General features: G+C 35.0%; 1 protein-coding gene across 13 annotated transcripts in view; it reads right to left on the minus strand.

Annotated features, from left to right (window-relative positions):
• EPB41L2 (erythrocyte membrane protein band 4.1 like 2) overlaps positions 1-20,524 on the minus strand; it is a 262,601-nt gene that overhangs the window by 163,691 nt on the left and 78,386 nt on the right. For 3 of the 13 annotated variants that reach the window (XM_074187583.1, XM_074187582.1, XM_074187575.1), the window contains exon 1: positions 9,367-10,077. The exons of 4 other annotated variants lie outside the window; for them this stretch is intronic. The gene's annotated coding sequence lies outside the window, so the exon portion shown is untranslated. Of the gene's footprint in view, positions 1-9,366; positions 10,079-16,779; positions 19,907-20,524 lie in introns of those variants that run through there. 6 more of the 13 variants (XM_074187585.1, XM_074187584.1, XM_074187576.1 and 3 more) reach the window with 5 other exon arrangements.

A 20,524-nucleotide genomic window follows, 5' to 3' on the forward strand; every position in this document is an offset into this window, starting at 1 on the left:
AGCAATTTTAGTCTTTCTGTGAGAGTTTTTTAGCAACTGGATAAAGAACAAGGGCCTTCTGAGCAGGAAGAAGATAGGCAAATGCCCAACTCTCCCCAATTTAATTATTTATATTATGTATTCATTATTTTCTATGAAGCATTAGGATGAGCACTGAAACTGGAGACTCAACTCCAGATGGATCTGGGGTGGGGGGAACCTACCAATTTAGATTATATGGGTAACTAGCTTATATTTTGGCTTTGGGTGTGCATCTGTGTGTGTGTGTGTGTGTGTGTGTATGTATGTGTTTTGTGTATATACATATATATTTTGTACCTATATGCATATGTGCATATATGTGAAAATGAATAGATATATTTGCAATTACAAATTGATTTTAACACATTAACTAATATCAAATAGCCTAGGAGAAGTTTGATAGTGTAGAAGACAAAGCACAAAGTCTGAAATTGGGAAGACCTAAGTTCAAATCTAGCTCCAGACCCTTAGTAGCTATGTGACCCTGGGCAAGTCACTGTTTGCCTCAGTTTTCTCATGGGAAAAATGGAGATAATAATACTTCTAACTCCCATGATGGTTATGAGGCTCTAATGAAATAATAATTGAAAACTGAGCACATACATTACATGTCACATAGATACTATATAAGAATTAATTATTTTATTATTTTATTGCCACTGAGACATTCCAATGTAGATAGCCGACAAATGAATATATTCCTCAAATATTTTAGTGGGTCCTACTCTACATTTATATAATTATATACCTTTAAAAATAAGAAAATTGGATCAAGACAGTAATTCTATCAATAGTTAACTTTATTTTGCCATTCAGTTGTGTTAGTCTTGGGACAGACACAGAAGTGGTTTGCCCTTTCCTATTCCCAGTTCATTTTACAGTTGAGGAAACTGAGGCAGACAGCATCAAGTGACTTGCCTAAGGTTATAGAGCCAGTAAATGTCTGAGATCAGATTGGAACTCAGGGAGTTAAATCTTTCTAAATCCAGGCCTAGTACTCCTACCACTCTATCCATTTCTAGAAAAATATTAAACTGACACTATCTGAGTTTTTATAAATTATTCCAACACACTTTTCACATTTGTTTTGTATGTCACACTTTAGTAACAAACAGAGATCCAAAGATGATCAAATTAACTTTGGAGCACAGTTATATTAGTCTCTATGAAGAATCTGTAGGAAGTCATGAAAAAGAACCCATAAGCATAATGAAACTTATGTGGGCAACTCAAACATAATCATTAGTCATCACTTGGCTATAAGCCCATGCACACCTGTCTTTAAATACCAGGGTCTTGAAGACTTGTCATTTTTTCCACAGGTTCACATTCTCTGAGTCGAAAGAGAAAAATCTAACACCTCTGGTAAATGTTTATTAAAAGAATTATAAATTCCAAATTCCAACCCCTCAGAAAAAGTGCTCAACATTTACCAAAATAAGGGGTCCTTTTCTTTCCATTTAGAGTAGAATACTTATTTTCAAAGATATCTCTTATTTTTAAGATATATCAACTAAGAATCATATTTGCTTAAAAAAAGATTTGCATGCCACATCAAGTATGATGACAAGAAAACAGAATTGTATCAAGCAAGGTACCACAGGCACTTGTAAGGTTGAATGCTGGAGACAGACTCTTCATCACATAAACCAGAGACATCAGCAAACAGCAATTACTCCAGTCATGGACACTACTATTGAAAAGTAATGACATGTATAACAAACAGTAGGATGTAAGCTCCCAAAAATCAAACATTCTCCATTTTTCTTTGTATGGCCATTGCCTACCAGTGTCTAGAACACAGTAGGCATTTAATACTTGATAACCAGAACATCCTGCTTCTTCTCCTTTGGACAATGAAAAACACACATATGAATAAAGGTAATGAAGAATTCGTGTATATATTTATTTTTAGTTGAATATTTTATTTTTCCCCAGATACATGTAAAAGTTTTATCATTCTTTTTTCTCAAAATTTAAGTTAGAAATTCTCTCCCTTCCCTGCCCCTCCTTGTTGCAAAGACAAGCAATTTGACATAGGTTATACATGTGCAGTTATACATGTCCCTGTAAGTCCATATGTACATTGTTATAAAACTTAATAACAATAGCTAAATTTTTCACCAAGATGGTTAACAGACAAGTTATTTCCTCACCCTGAGTTCCATTTTAAGGCCACTGAGCATTTGTGACCCAGATGGTCACAGTGAGAATGCCAGTGTTCATTCAGCCACTGATGAGAGTAAAATGAACTCATCTCTGATTAACACTGTGTTTTGGTATGTTGTGCCCACCTTGTTTCACTGCAGTTCCCATTTACCAAAAAGAATTGTAGACTATGTGAGAGCAAGAATCCTGAATTGCCTACACTTTTTAATCTCCCCTAACAAAAGCTGCTGAAATAAAATATTTGCTAAATGTTGAAAAATATCATTACTTTATTATCTGACTTCCATGAAACCCTATTCATCAAGCAGCACTCCAACCCTCAGACTGAATTAAAGTACATGATTTGGAATTAATTGTCAAGATTATCCTAGATTTTAAAAAGTTTCTCCATGGTAAATGCTTTCTCAATGATACATTTCTGTCTCAAGGTTATTTCAATGTCAAAATAAATACTTTCTTCATGTGAACTGTTATAGGAAACATGCCATCAGTCAACCAACACAAGAGAGCTTGCAAAGACTTAATTGGACTGATAAGAATATTGGTGACAGTTTTAATTCAATTGAATTTAACAACTATTCATGAATAGTATTATGTACCTAGAATAATGAAATTCTATTGGTAGGAACAATAAAAATACATAAGCACATCTAAAATAATCTCAAATGTGAGAAAATTTGAAATGCACTGGTAACTGCAGAGATAAATAAAGGTCACATACAGCAGGGAACTAGGGTTTCTAAGAGGAACAGATGAAGATGAACTTAATTTCTAGCATTGGGGACAGTCTGTATTTACAAAGGTACAGAGATGATAGATGGAATGTTGTTTAGGATAAACTGCAAGAAGGCTATTTTGTCTAGATCATAGAGTATAAAGAGAATAATGTATAAAGAGTCCATGTCCTCCTGGGATTTACTTTATTGAGGAGAAAAAATACGTAAATAGAAAATTAAGAGCAAAATATGCCCTCTGAATACCTGAAATGTTATTTTCATTCCCTCCGACATAGATTTGGGGACAAAGATAAGCCCCAAAATGAACCTGACTGAATTGAATTGTTCAGTCTATTTCCATTCAGACACAGCCATTAAATAGGAAAGGCATAAAGTGAAACTGAATTCCTACTGTATGATGATTTAAGACTGTCTCTAACTTCCCGAGGAAATGCATTTCTGTCAGACTATAAATGAGAAAGTTTCATGAAAAATAACCTGACAATATTCTGCCTCACCATCAACTGGGAGAGACAGAATTAGCAGGGCTCTGCCATGGAATGAAGTAGAGTAAGTCTGTTGTTGAATAAGCGATGAGAAAATTAGACATCCCTGCCCTCAAGGAGAGATTTTACTCTTGCTTAGTGCCTCCAGTATGCTAAGAAGTTGGGAAGACAGGGAGTCATGCTCTTAATATTCTAGAGCAATATATGAAGAAGGAATAGGACAAGAGGAAAAAATATACACCCCACCCCAATATTACTCAGCAGCTTCCTTCAAGTCAATCATTAGGGGATAGGAAATAGGGAACAAAAGTAGTCACTGCAAGAAGAAAGATATCATCATACTTCCTGTCCCTACCTCTCCCCTAAATCACATCTGCTCCATTTCCCTCCAGTATAGAACTAAAGAAGGGAACAGTTCATGGCTCTAAGCACTCTGTAGTTATACTAAGCACATTTTGATTAGTATTATAGTTATACACTCCCCACCAGGTAATAAGCTTCCTGAGGCTTTATATTGTATCTTATCTAGGTATCTCCCCAGTAAAGTACAGTGTCTTGTACATAGTATTGAATTTATTGAATTTTAAGAGTAAACAAATTACCATTAGAATGTCATATATATGACTCTCTAATGCTCTGGCTTATCAACAAATGTCTTTTTTTGATGATTACTATAATGATATCAGAAGCATTTATTCTGGTCACATTATTCACTAATTTGTAGGAAGAGAGACTATAAATAAAGTGTTATATGAGTTTTACTAGGCTACTTTCAGGAATATTTATAATCAACTCATCAAGCACAACCTTACCAACATATTTCTTTCCTCATTCTTTTTTTGCAAGGCAATGGGGTTAAGTGACTTGCTAAAGGTCAACACAGGTAATTATTAAGTGTCTGAGACCAGATTTGAACTCAGGTCTTCCTGACTCCGAGATCGGTGCTCTATCCACTGCACCACAGAGTTGCCCCTCATTCTTTACAAAATTCCACCAACACCCTAATTTCAAAAGAATCATTTGGGAACAATTCAACAAATTTCAAAAACATTTATTATGCACCTACCATGTACAAGATGTGGCAGCTATATAGCAAAATATATAAGAGAACTGGGCCAGGAGTTAGGAAAATTCATCTTTCAAATGAGGCCCCATAGAATTAGACATAACTGAAATCAACTGAACAACATAAGCAAAGTAGGTGAAAGGGGGAACAAAATCAAAATGAAGATGGATGCCCTCTACTGAAATAATATAATATCCACATAACTAAATCTAATACAAAGAAAATTGGGAGAGAATACTAGCTGCTGGGGGGGGGGGGTGGAAATAGGACGTTTTATGGAGGAGGTGGCACCCAAATTGAATGTTGAAGAAGGATAAGAGTTTTGAGAAATACTGATGAGGAAGGAGTTTATTTTGGACATGGAGAACTGCTTATGTGACTACATTTAGATGGGAAATAACAATACTTAGTTTGAAAATTTGCACCGAGTCCATAAGAGTTCATGAAGGGGAGCAGTTATGAAATATAGCTAGAAATGCAGAAGTCAAGATTGTGGAAGAGTTTTAATCGCACAACTAAGGGAAATAATTGGTTGGGTGGGGACGGGAGGAAGATGCAAAACTGTAATAAACCATAATAGCAAGAGTTCTATTTAAAAATAACCACTACTCAATTGAATCTGTGATCTCACTGATGTGTGTACTGCTCCCAAAGATCTATTACACAGTCTATCCATAATGGGCAACTGCTATAACATAACCCACCTTAAGTCCATCACAGAAAATTCATTCAATGTAGTGGGGGACACCTTCCTTCTTTAAGAATATGAGGATACTATAACAATTCTTTCAAGAATATAGTGTTCCATGATACCCAGTCATATATTATCACAAGAAAATGTGGCTCTTTTTTTTTTTCAGGGAGAAGCTTCAACCCATTCTACTAGAATCAAAAATGAAACTTTGAATTGATATAACTTTTCTAAAAAGTAATTTGGAACTATGCCCAAAATGTTATAAAAATCTGCATAGCTAGGCAGCTAAGTGGAAAAGTAAAGTGGGCACTAGCCCTGGAGTCAGGAGGAGCTGAGTTCAAATCCAATCTCAGAAACTTAATATTTGCTTGGCTCTGTTATCTTGGGCAAGTCACTTAATCCCACTGCCATACTGTGTGTGTGTGTGTGTGTGTGTGTGTGTGTGTGTGTGTGTGTGTATACATATATGTATACACACACATATAATTATAGTAGTTCTTTTGGTAGACCCCGTTGGGGAACAGATGAAAATATACAAATCTAATGGAATGTTATTGCTCGATAGGAAATGACAAATGGGGAATAGAAACTGGAAAGACCTAAGAAACCCAAGGCATAGTGAAGTGAGAAGAGTTAGGGGAAAGAACAATTTATAAAATGACAGCATTATTATAGAGAAAAGGAACTTTAAAAGACTAAAGTCTGATCAATAAAATGATATTATGAGTTACAAACTAAAGATTAAACACAACTCTTACCTCCTTTGAGAGATCAGATGAATTTAAAATGTAGAATAAGACATGAATTTTGAGACCTGACCAGTATGGAAATCAATTTTGCTGAACTATTCCTATGTGTTATAAGAGTTTTGTTTTGATTTGGGTTTTTTTTTTTGCCTTTTTATTGTTTAACAGGAAAAAAGGATAGTCAAAAGAAGAGTTAATAAATTCTAGAATATATATGTATAAATGGATTAATGAAAAAATAAATGCATCAGGCAATTTTTGCTGCTGTTGTTCAGTCATTTCAGCCATGTCCAACTCTTCTTGGCAAAGATACTGGAGTGGTTTACTGGTTGCTTCTCCAGCTTACTTTACAGAAAAGGAAACTAAGGCAAACAGAGTTAAGTGAATTGCTCAGGGTCACACAGTAAATGCAAGATGAGATGAGATTTGAACTTATCTCCCTTACCCACACCCACCCCCCATAATCCCCCACCCTGATCTATCCTGATTCATCTAGCTGAGATACCAGTCATTGCATTTTTAAGTTAGAGAATTGGGTAAACTGAAAGTGAATCATACTTTCTCACCCTCCAAAGTAAATTAGGGAAGTTGTATAGGGATCAGGGGCACAAATAATTTAACAAGTTTGATTAAAATATTTAAAACATTCTCAAGGATCACTGAATCCATCTGAAATGAGTACTCTGTACTGATGAAGATTCCACAATTTCATAGAATATCACAAGATGATAGACCTAGAGTTGGAAGGAACTTTAGAATTTGTTGTCTAATGCTCTCATTTTACAAATAAGGAAACTTGAGATCAAGTAACTTGCCCAGGATCAGTGACTTGGTTCAACTATCCAACCTCCAACAGGCAACCTGGAGATAAGCATCTCCTAACTTAGCTCAGCTGGTGACATAGACAGACAATAGGCTGGCATGACAGACATAGGTCACCTCTGGGTTCAAGCTTTTAAGAGTTTTTTAAAGCTTAACACTTACCAGAACCTGAGATCTACTGACATAGCCTCTGGGAACACAGAATCACCTCCACAGCAAAATGAAATTTGGGAATAGGGCAGAAATATCAATTCACTCAGATAACAACCTGCTAATAAAAATCCAAAATGCAGAGTGCTATGTCAGGGTGAATTCAAATCTAAAATGCTACAAGCAGTAAACATTAATAGAGCTAACAAGGTCCTCCTCCCCAAACCCCCTACAAATCCATCAAGGTTAACTGCATAGGATAAGTGTACTAGCTGCAGAGTCAACAATTTAAGAGGTCATATGACAAAAGACTGTCAAAATCAATCAACTTCCCACAGGATGACAAGTCGGCCAAGCTGGATGGAGCTCAACAGAGCTCAAGATTCCAAATGCTCTACTACAAAAGCTCAAGAGCTCTATTGTGAATGGAGCATTAATGCCTCAGTAACATCAATAAAACAGAATTTATTTTTTTAACTTGATCATCTTTGCCAATTCTCTTCAAAGGGTTTGAACAGAATTAAAGGAATGATAAATCAATAAGTTTGCTAGGGCTTAAAGTCAAAGAAGACTACTTTTTTCCAGATAAGGGCACAAAGATCACTCAAGGGTCTGTAGATAGATTTCAAAGGTCCTTGAACTTAGGTAAGTGAAAATAACACATCTTGATATCAATATAACTGGTTTCCTTTGTAACATTATTTTATTTTATACATTTAAAAGCATTATTGTGAGAAGGGGTTCTTAGAACAAAAGGGGCTCATGACACCAAAAACTCTTTGTTCTAGATTAATACACAAATTTAACTTGTATCTTGCTGCCTCAAAGTGACCTGATTCCCATATTAATGCCACTCCATTGGTCAGTCAGCAGATGGTGCCACAAGAGAGCTACTGTTACCTTCTTTCAGAGTCTAAAAATGATAACAGTAATTTTCCCGGAGCAGGAAAGTTAACACCATAACTGTAATGAAATTACACATATCACATCTGGAATGCCCAAGGGGCTTTCTCCATCATCACACTTTAATTAAAAGAAAGAAAGAAACATTACGACTGTATTACCTTATTAATACTTTAGCCTTCTTTAGTCACTTTGAATATCTTCAACTAACTAGACTAGCTAAGGGAATTTCCTTCTGTCAGGCTAAGCTGACACTTCAGAAAAGTAAAATATAATCCTTGAAATGAAGTTTTGATTTGTGACAATTGAAGGATATCATCTGAGAATAGCTCAAGTGAAAGTCAAAATATCAAAGGCAAAAGAACTCAAACTTTCTATCCCCCTTTTCAAGTCCTTGGTCCTAGATTACATTACTTGTCGGCAAAGCACCTCAGAATTACCACATGTTGATGAATTCTAACAAGACTTTTTTTTTTTGGCTGGCTTTGCAGTCGGCAAAGATGATATCATTTTTAAAAGTCCCTACCTCAGAGAGTTACTCATTCCAGTATATAGGCAATTGTCAGAGAAAAATGTAGAAGACTGCAACCTCCCTCCTACACACAGAAGAAATAAGAATAATTACTTTAGCAGTGCAGGAGAAATCCCTACCATGACAACAATAAACAATAACCAGGTAGTGACCATATACACATGCACACATGGCAAGCTATGATTTCAATCTTGGTAAAAAAGGTAACAAGCAAAGCGAGACTCTATGATAGTGGGATTGTCATATGGATGGAATCTAAATAAAATGTAAACAGCAACTCCAGAAATGAAGCTAGTTTTCTTATAGAATGTGGACAAACTTGAATAAAAGAAATACTATTCATGTTTCTTCATCATCAAGAGAAGAAAAGAAATTCAGTAATGAAAGTAAAAGAGCAGGGATAAACATTATTTCAACATTTCCACTTACTGTGTGACAACATATAACATTCAGTAGGATATTATGAATAACTGCCACTAAAATACTAAATCAAAATTTGAGTTATTGTCTAGTTTCTTAGGCTAGAACCCAATTTAGTGGTTGAGTTCCCCAACTCCTTCCACCCAAAGCAAAGAAAAAGGAGAAACATTCAATAAGGCAACATATGTTTAGTAAACCTGTGGAGGTCAGGAAATACCAAAATGAACTACAATGGCAAACAAAACATAAACAGGTGGGTTTTCCCATTCATACACTATTTGTCAAACTTCAGGAGATAGCCATACCTAAAGGAAACTTAGGAAAAATTCACCATCTGTATCTACACATAAACAGGTGGTATAAAACAACTCTGGCTTCTAAAAGAATGGTAAAACATGGTAAAACATAATATATACCGTTCAAACAGACCTATACAGAGATGTATGCCAACTCCCTCATCACACAACACATACCACCACCCCCTTCTGAACTACCCTGGCTAAAAAGACAATATTATAAAGTTTTTCTGGGTACTGATTCAAATTCTCATAACAAACTTCCTTCCTAAAAAGGTCCTCCAAAAATAATTTCCTAAATAATTTCCCCTTCAAAGATACATACGTTGCTTTTATTTTTGCACATCAAGTCAGCTGTCGGCTGTTCCCTGATATCAGAGGATGGTGGCAAGCCGATGGAAACCCGATGGAAACTCAGCAGCCTCTTTGAAAAGCTTAATGAACTCCACAGACCCCACCCAAGGCCTGACACCGCAGGAGGAGGGCATGCTCAGTGGAAAACCCCAGCTTGCTTCCAATTCATTTCATTCCTCAGCAAGGAAATTCACATGGGTCCAAAAGAGCACTCTTTCCTGTTATCAGCTCTGTTAGCTAAAATAGAGGCAGTTGGAATGGGATAGCTTTGTCCCTTTTCAAGGGTAATGTATTTTACCAAAGTAGGGAATATTTTCTGGGTTTTTTTTTGGGGGGGGGACTAGATTCTTTTTTTTGGGTGGAGGTGGAAGAAGAGATGGTTGTTTTGGCTTCTTAAATCTACCCTGCTAATAGCCATAAGAAGGTACCATCTAATCTTCCCCAACCTTATTCTCCACTAATAAAGGACATAAACTATTTATGTACCCTAAAACATACACAAGAGTAGTTTTTTATAATGGTACTGAATCAATTTCCTGCTACTTTGATTTTTTAAAAGATATTTAAAATGCAAGTTATAATTTCTTCTGTGGTATGTAATTCAACAGACCTATAACTGAAGGATTCTAGTCATTAAAAAGTTTGTTTTTGCTGAGAAAATGTTTTAAAGCTACAGGAAATTCCCCCCAGTCAGTCAATTTTCACTAGTCTAGACTAAATTCCCACCATCACCAGCAATGCTATATATATATATATATATATATATATATATATATATATATATATATATATATATATATATATATATATATACATATATATATATATATATATATATATATACACATTCTTCCCCTGGGCTTACTTTCACTTCTCCAGAAAGGTACCCTACCCCAGAAGATGACAATCAAAGGCAGCAGCAATGGATACAAGCACTATGGCCTCTAAGCCTTCATTATGAACTCAAAATTCTGATAATCTTAGCACTGCTACTACTCTGTTGTGTGACCAAGGGCACCTTCCTTCTCTTGACATGGTCTCAGTTTCCTTATCTGCAAAATAAAGGTGTTCTAACTAGATAATCTTGAAGATCTTTCTCTAAATTCTTTATCACCATATTGTGAACATACTTGTCAAAAATATTTATCAAACCATATTTGTCAAACAGAGACCATACTTGTATGTCCAAACAATTTCAACTTCTTGGTTAAATAATTGTTTTTACCTACTTTACTATTGATCATCTTGTTGTAAAAGTAACTTTTTTACATTAAGTCACATAAGAGTCACTTTTTTACAACAAAGATCTGGAATGTGAAAAAAAGTCTAGAGCTCTAAAATGTCATATATATATATATATATATATATATATATATATATATATATGATATCAAAATCAAATAATGATATATATATATATATATATATATATATATATATATATATATATATAATCCACTACTATCAACTAACATTTATCCAGACTATTTGAAAAAATGTAGGTGGGGGTGGCTAGGTGGCGCAGTGGATAGAGCACTGGCCTTGGAGTCAGGAGTACCTGAGTTCAAATCCAGTCTCAGACAATTAATAATTACCTAGCCAGGTGGCCTTGGGCAAGCCACTTAACCCCAGTGCCTTGAAAAATCTAAAAAAAAAAAAAATGTAGGTGTCTGATTGTAACTTTTTGACCAAAGAAACTATATTGCCAATAGAAGGAAAGAAAGGGAATAGGAAAAGAGCCAAAATCAAGAGAGGGAGTAGTTGGCTGAAGCATATAAGAGCATTAAACTTTGAATTTCAAAAAACCTGAGTTTGAATCCTGCTTCAGTAACTTAATAACCCTGTGATCCTGGAAAAGTCATTTATCTCTATTAAAAAAAAATATCCTTATCTGTAAAATGAAGGTATGAACTCAAGAGCCTCTTCAAGATTCCTTTGCTCTCTAAACATATGATTTTATATAAATAAAAGAGATTTAAGAAATAACCAATTTTCTCTTAGACCTCTGCTGGAACACTTCAGAAAGCAGAATGTATTTCTACATCTGTCTTAAAGAAGTTCTGTGATATTTTTACATTATCAGCAGCACAAAGACATTCCAATTGCAAAACTATTATTTTATAACTTTCCTATATACCTCTGCCTATTTCACTGGGCTCAAGTGGAGAATGTACATTCTAAGTCCTAAAACTTTAACAACAAAACAACAAAAAAATCACAAGCAAAGAGTTTTTGATGAATAAACTGCAACTTTTAAAAATGGGGGGGGACTCATTTTTGTCTGGATATTTACAAAATTACAGAATAAAAGTCAAAAGTTTATCATCAACAGAATATTTTGTCTATTCGAGTGAGAAAGATGTCTCATGCACCATGTCATAGAGAAAGAATGTGGTAGGCACAAAGAAAGGCAATTTAGGACAGAATGATTAAAAACAAGAGCATGTTTCAATAGAAGTTATGAAAATAATATTGAGTCAAAATGACTACAACTTTACATTTATCACTGAGGCAAATATAAGTAGCATTCTTTTTCTCTTCCATGTGTACTTTTTTCCTCTTCTTAATTCTGTTTAACTAACCTTATCTCTCCCCCCCCATAAACTCTATAACCTTTTTTTTTTTAACCTTCTCTTTCTCTCCATTTGGGGCTTTCTTGAAGTGGTTTGCCATTTCCTTCTCCAGCTCATTTTATAGATAAGAAAACTTGCCCAGGGTCCCAGGATTTGAACTCAGGAAGAAGATTCCAGCTCTGGTATTCTATCCACTTGGATAGCCACTTGGCTGCACATTTAATAATTGCCTCCATCTATTAAAGGACATACAAGAATCACAGATATAATTTAAATGACCAGTAAGATTTTAATGTGAAATCACAGTATCACAGGTGAGTCTTAAATTCTCAATTTTGCCACAGGAAAATTTCAGATTGTCATTTCTTCATCCTGCTGCATTCTGACTCACCCACCATTATATGGCAAGAACAGGCAAGGGGGATGACGAGGGCCACCAGCAATCTGCTGGGTCACGCTCAGCCCACAGACCACTGCTGGGAAAATGCAAGAATAAGTACAAAAGTCATCAGTGACACTGAAAGGAAAATTAGTGAGACAGAGATTCTTTCAGTCTTCCCTCCTCTTCACACTTCCCACCTCTATTCATCAAGCCTCCATCTGAAAAGCAATTATCCATTCCACAAGGAGGAAAAAAAAGCACCAACATCACAATTTTAAGGCCTATTACTAAGGATTGTCTCAGAACACCTCTGTATTTCACAAAAAGGGAAAAAAGAACATAAGTTAAGGCTCAGTGGAAAAAAAAAAATCTTCAGTCAGGAGCTCCAAGAATTTTGATCCTCCTCCCTATCAACCAACCATTTTATAAAACAATTAACTGAACACTTCCCAAAGATTTTATGAATCTTCAAGTAGAAAAAAATTCTGCTGGCTTATTTTTCACCCTGTTCCCTCACCCAGCCCTCTAACAGTGGAAAAGCTGTGGCATATCTAGTTACAATAGACAGGGGGATCTCAAGAGCAACCATACTAGAGTTATCAAACTGCTTTTTTTTTGCTTTTTTTCCTACTGAAGCACTTCTTAACCCACTTAGCTAGTTTCTTAAACCCACAGTTAAATTTCTCCCAGGCTTTAGGTCTACATTAATTTGCATGGCTACACATGAGTCATGTACAAAATTAAGTATTTCACCACATATTTCCATTACTAGACTCAAGTATGCTTCATTGTACAAGGCAAGAAAGTGCTACAATTGGGTCCCCAAATGGAATTGGGCCCCCCAAAACTTAATGGCCTCTTATTTTTATTAGGGCCTGAAACAGAACATAGTGATTGTGGGAAAGTTGGGCTTTATAAAAGTACCTAGGCTACAGCAATATATATATATATATATGTATATATATATATATATATACATATATATATATATAATATCAAATCCTGTGATTTCACAGGATTTCTTCCATGCCTTAGATCAATCAAAGCCAGGAGCTTCTTCAAACCTGGGTCAGACTGATGCTCAGAACACACATACATATATACACACAAAGTCCTTCACCAAGACTTTACTGGAAGATTTTTCAGCTTGGAAGAAAAGTCCTGAGTCTGCATTGTACTGACAGGGACTTTGAGAAACAAAGTCACCTCCACACCACCATTCATTAGTGCAAGGTTCTTAAACTTTTTAATGTCACATTACTTTGGCAATCTGGTGAATTCTATGGACCTCTTCTTAGAATAATATGTATAAATGAATAAAACAAAATATAGGCGACTACAAAGAAAGCCAGTTATGGTGAAACAGTTACCAAAATATTTTTTTCTGCAAAAATTTTTAAGTAAGATCAAGGAAACATCAATTTAAGAACCCTGAAATTTAAAAAAATCTAGAAACATTTATCAATATTAAACTACATTTTAAAATGTACTTGGGCAAAAATATGATGAAGATCAATATGCTAGTGTACAGCAACGGTACTAAATAAAAATCCAGTGGAAAAAAGGCCACTTGTACTTCCTTTCATTTAAATTTATCTTTTCAATTAAAACTTTTCTTTCCTTCCCATCTTCCATCTCTTTAAAAAAAAAGAAAAAAATACAAATTTTTTGCAATAAATATGCATAGTCCAACAAAACAAATTCTCACAATGGCCATGTCCAAAAATTATAAATTTTCTTTGTCCTTTGGAAATGCACCATCTCTCTTCACTTATTTAAAATAACTGGGTCCTGTATCACCTCTAATTCCTACCAGGTGTATAAACTTCACTAAATTAAAATTCAAAGACTAACACACATTCAAAGACCTTTGTTTTTCCCATACAACATGAGCAAAAGGGTGTACAAGTATATCCCCCATAATAAATATGACACTAAAAATGCTGGTTTGTCATAGCTTTAAAGGATTCGCATAGATTTATCACAAATTCCCATACTAACGTGCCTCACATAACTACTTGTTTGACAAGTTTTATTAAGTCTACTTACACAACATCTCTCCAAATTGGCTTCTTACAACTCACACAGCCTGGACTAATGAAATATTCCCTGGTCTACTCTCCTTCCTCATTCTTCTTTCTCTCAGAATTAGCTTCTTTCCAAGCTATTTCTCAAGCATCAGCACATTTTTCATCATAAATCCTTCAGACTTGTCTCAGATCACTGTATTGCTGAGAATAGATAAATTATTCACAGCTGATCATCTTACAATATTGCTGTTACTTTGTAAGCAATATATTTTACTTTGCATCAGATGATCTTTCCTTTCTGAGAGCAGTTTTTCAAGGCAATGGGATTAAGTGACTTGCCCAAGGTCACATAATTAAGTAAATATTAACTGTCTGAGGTCAAATTTGAACTCAGGTCCTCCTGACTCTAGGGCTGATGCTCCCTCCATCCACTCTGCCATCTAGCAGCCCCTGGAGTTCACATTCTTAAAGGCTACATGAAGTTATTTGAGGTTTCAATGTATCTTTTTAATCCTTGGGAATTCTACATCATTAATCAGTCCTTTTTGCTCTAAACTTTGAAAACTTATTTAATAAATCTAAAACTTGAAAAGAAAGGAAATCTTCACTATTAGAATTACTTTGCCTTTAAGTCTTACTCCTCCCTCATTGTCACAGGACAAAAAAATACATGGGACTATATTTGCTCATCAGCCTTTTTCACTTGAATTCTCCCTTAATTTTTTTAAATGTAGTGGTATATTACGAGCCAGGTGCTCCATCCAGATGGCATGCCCCCCAATCTGCCAGTTTTAGCATAAAAATACAAAGTAGGGGGTAGAGTAAGTGAGCAAATACAACCCTTTCATTAAAAGATAACAAGGATGTTCATCTTGGAGAAGGGGGAAAAAAAGAAGTCATTGATAGCTCTCTATAAGTATTTTAAGCTCTATTATGTCAAAGACAGAGAAAGAGAATAATTATTTATTAAACATTTACTATGCACCAAGATACCTCAGCACTTTATAAACAATAACTCATTTGCCTGGAAAAGAGAACAGATTTTCTGCTTGGCCCCAAGACAAAAATCTAACTTGATATAGGGTTAATACCTCTTAAACAATCTAAAAAAGTACAAGTGGAATGAGAAGCCTGGGGTAATAAAACAAAAGCTAGATGACTACTTTTGAAAGTGTGGCTTTTATAACTCTGAGTTTTAGGGGACCCAATGTTAAACTGAACAATTCTTTTCATAAATGTTAAACTTGGGAAGAGGGAAGCATTTAAAATTTAGGATGACTTGCTTTGCAATGTTAGATATCAGAAAAATTTAATCTAAAAGATTCTAATGAAATCAATCAACCAACATTTATTAAATGCCTACTCTGTGGCAGGCACTGTAAAAATCGATCTTAACGTCAATAAAGGAAAGTAATAATAAGAGCTCAGAGACTACCTTCAGTCTCTAAAATAGCTGTTCACTGTGTTTATACCTTAGGACCTGGCCAGGGGCCCAGGTTCATATATTTTACACAGTAAAATAATCAAAAATCATAACCTATTTTCAGCCCATGCAACAAGCATCTTATTAAAATGCCAGTACTAAAGACTGAGGATCAGCACCACACAACCACCACTATCACCACCACATAACATATGAAACCACAGAAAAACAAAACTGCCTTTATGGAGCTGAATTATTTCCAGGGTGGGTCTTTTAAGGAGGGCTGATAAATGTACACAAATACTATCACTGGAGCAAAACCAAAGATAACAGCTGTAATACATCTGCCACTCCAGTCCTAAATGATCCAAGAGCATTTCTCTTCTTTGAGTAAAAACCCCCAGCAAGCCAAAACAAGAGCCATATCTCCCTCTGCTCTCCTCCCCACCCTTTCCCTCAGTTGAATATGCCTTGTGGATGCCCATACTCTCCTTCCCCAAACTCTGGTCTCATTTTAAAAAGCTGATCTTGTGAGTTGCACAGTTACTATAATATAGCCAAGTCATAAAAGAGAGTGCAGATGAAACTTGAGAAAAAATGCAAAACAGCATATGAGGCTCTTATTAAAAAAACTGAATATAAATTGCCCTAAAGTAAGTAATTCCTTCTTAAAAATCAAAATATCAAGGTTTTATAAATAATAAGGTATATTTGGGTTAGAATAATTTGATTTAAAATATAAATCACTAAATTAATCAATCTAGATCAATAAAACTATGATAAATTCATCCAGATAGTTTGTCTAAACTTGAGGTCACAGTAAATTAGCAAGAGAAACAAAAATCAAAATTAAATCAAAGAATAAGTCCAATATAAATTAGAAAATTTATTCCAGTATCAATAGGCATTAATTCCAAATATGATAAATGATGTGCTTTTGAAGAGTTTCTATAGAAACAGCTATAAAAAATATTACCTCTAGAGTCAAGATTAAGCCAATGCGACTTCTCTGATTTATTTCCACTATGCCTTCTGACACACAATTATCTTTCCTCAATCTGAATCCTTATAAAACTTGAGTACAGGATAGTAGCAGTTTATCACTGGTGTCACAGGTTCTCAAATGTTACCAGACTAAGCTTCTTTCAGTGAAAATATAAAGTCCTCTTCTTCCAACAAGAGCTGACTCTAACAAATAAAAACACAATAGAAGGAAATAAATCAAAGTAATTACTTAGTAAGTGACCCACTTGGACTATTTTTCTAAAAATTAGGTAGGTTGAATTATAAAATCTCTGTGCCAACAAGGAAAGAGCAACAATTCCATTTGCTAACCACTATTTAGACAATGAACTTGGTGGCATTAGTTTCAGGCCACAGTTTTAGAAATTCTCTTGTTGATGCTATCAGATTACACTGACCTGCTGAAAATAGTCATTTTTTCTATTAATATTATTGTTGTGACCTGAAAAGTCTCAAGTCATACAATATAAAACTAGAGAAGACAACAGAGTTAAGGCCATTGGATCTGATAAGTGTCTAATGCTACTTGAATATTCTCCATCAACTCAAATTTGAAAATCCCCTACAACTTCTTAGAATATAGTCTCCCAAGAGCTACAGACATAGTATGTCAGATACCAGAAAACTTGATGGTAACTTGGTGATATTCCTCTCTCTAAAGTTAGTTAAGCTGGTCCACAAATGATATTTAATTTATCATCAACTCATTGTTATTAGATTTGTACTCCCCACCTTCTAGCGTGATAGGTAAGCACAGCTAGAATTTATGCTTCACCAACACAGCCTTCAAGAACCCAGGTTTCCCTCCATGACACAATGCAACACCCATATATACAAAGAAATAAACACTGAGGATATGAAAAGCAAAGTAAAAAGAGCGATAATAGTTGTCAAAAATGAGATTAGGGTGGATTTTCAGGTATGAGGGAAACTCTGTGGAGGAAATTGTTATGAAGAAAGTCTTGTTGAATTACTGAAGTTGAAATATATGAAGGGAAGAGTGTTCAAAATGAGGAAGTATACACCAAGAAAAGAAGAACATGATATGTATAAAGAAATAATGAACCAATCTGGCTAACAGTGAATAAAATGTGAAATAAGTGAAACTTATTAAATGACTGAACTGTGGGTCAGGTTAACAAGTTTGGACTTGGCATGACTGTTTGGACTCAACCTGACCTTGTAAATGAGAAAAAGGCACTGAAGAGTTTTGTTTAAAAAAGTAACAAGACAGAAATAGGATTTTAGGAAAATTAATCTGACAGCAAGCTAAAGTATTCAATTTAGTTCAATTAAAAAACTTATTTTATTAGGACCATATGATGTTCAATACCTTTATCTACTAACCAAAGCCCTGTATATCAACACTATCCAATGTTGTTTTGCTATCATTGTGTTTCTGTGTCATAGTATTCTGACATCATTAGCTAAAGGTGAAAAAAATGATGGCTCCATTTGTGATCTTTGCCTCTTCCATCTCTAGAGGAAAAAAATTATATAATTTTGTCTTCAAAAGGTGACACTGCTAAGAATCTACTGTGAAAGTCTGAATTTTGCATCTTCCCTGACTTTAAGGAAGAATATAATCATCTTAAATTAGTAAAAAAAAATTATACAATTCCACATACCTGAGTCCATACATAGATATAATACCACAAGCAAAAGAGAATTAAAGAACACTATCTCTAGCAATATTAGATGCTACAACTAAACCTAAATGAGGAAATAAAAATTGGGCTCCTGGGTAGGTTGTCTTAAGAATCAAAAACTAAGCAAAGTAGTGACATTTGTTAAGTGATTGTTCCCCTACAAAGATATGTAATATAAAAAATTATTATCAACAGACAAAGGATTAGTTCTTGCTGTTCTATTACTGTTGGCTATCAACATTCTTCTGAAAATACCCCATTTCAAGTGGTAATCACACAGGGATATTTTAGGACATTGAGCAAGTTAGAGGACAAACTCCACCCAAACAGATATTTACAAAGAGGAAGGGAGAGATGAACTGGAACATAATCTCAGCACACATTTTGCCTACTTCAAATAGCTGCCTGGATTCTCCTTCCAGAGCTCCATCAGATGAAGTCTCAAAGACAAGGAAAATATGCTTAGCATCTTCCTGTATTCCTATATTTGCTGTCACTGGTTGCCCAAGGTCTCCAACATTTAACCAAGTCTTGCTCATTAGACTAGTTGAGAATCAGTGTGATCTACTAGGTGATAAAAGTACTGGGAACATCTAGTTTTGAATTACATTTTGGACACTTACCAAGCTGTGCCTGGAAAGAGGGGTGGTGTCAGCCTCTCAGGCTTCGGCGGCTTCTTCTTCTATAAAATAGCAGAAGGCCCTTCCAGCTCTAAACCTATACCTCTGTGACAATTCAAGGAGCCAGTGATGGCCATTCTGTACTTTTATGATCCTGGAGATCAAAAATAATTCTTTCTTGCATGTCTGTCTTACGGCAATTAGTATGAGATGCAAACAAAATTGTCAATTACTAGATGAATTTGGTGTTATCCCAGTTAATATTTTGTTACTTATGTTTTAATGAAAAATCTATAAAACCAAAGAGAAAAGCAAACTAAAGCAAATCTGACATTTCATTTTCATACACTGAAAATGGGAAAAAATAAGTTGACTTGGAAGAGATCAGCAATCACTTAGTCCACCTTCTAACCAAAAAGAGAATCTCCATTACAATGTAGCAAAATCAATGTAGCAAAATCAACCAACAGACATTTATGAAGTACTAACTACAATGAACGTACAAATAAAAAAAAAGGAGAAAAAAAAGACCCTGAAGCTTAAATAGAAGGAAAGTAACATTATAGGTGAAAAAAAAAATAGAGTGGAAAATTGGAAGGAGGGGATAAGGATAGGGGTCCTACAAAAGGTGGTATTTAAAATAAATCTTAAGGGGCACAGTAGTAAGAGCACCCACCCTAGAGTCAGGAGGACCAGACACTTAATAATTACCTAGCTGCATGACCTTGGGCAAGTCACCTGACCCCCCTTGCCTTGTCAAAAAATAACATCAAATCTTTAAAGATCAAAAGGAATCAAAAAGGTAGAAGTGAGAAAGATGCATCTATTTGGAATAGAAGACAGTGCAATGTATGAAAATTAGAGATAAAAAAGTCAATCATGTCTAAGTGCCAGCAGATTGGTCAATGTGATGAGGCCACAGAACATATGGAGGGGAGTTAAGTATAAGAAGACTAGAAACATAAGAAAGGGAAAAGTTGTGAAAGAAAAATTAGGTGCAGTTTATATGATCCTAGAATATATAATATGGCATCACCAGAATTTATTGATGATGGGAGCAAGAGGAGTGACAAGTCAGATCTACCTTACTGGAAAATTATGAGGAAGATGGAATGCAGAGACCAAGGATAGGGATATTATTGTAAAAGTCCAGGTGAGGGGTGATAAGGTCATGAACTAGAGTTGGGCATTACAAGAGTGGCAAGAAGTAGTAAATAAGAAATGTTAAAGAGGCAAAAGCAAGATGATATGGTAATTGAAAGGATATCTGAAGTGAATGAGACTGAGGATGAGTAGGCATCCATTGTCTGCTCAAAGACCACTAATGAGGGAATCCAGCTACATCCAGACTTAAAAATAAATAAATAGATAGATAATAGATACATAGACAAATAAATAAATAAATGGATGAATGAATAGATTTTTTTAA

This window comes from Macrotis lagotis, chromosome 5, assembly GCF_037893015.1.
Source record: "Macrotis lagotis isolate mMagLag1 chromosome 5, bilby.v1.9.chrom.fasta, whole genome shotgun sequence".
NCBI lineage: Eukaryota > Metazoa > Chordata > Mammalia > Peramelemorphia > Peramelidae > Macrotis > Macrotis lagotis.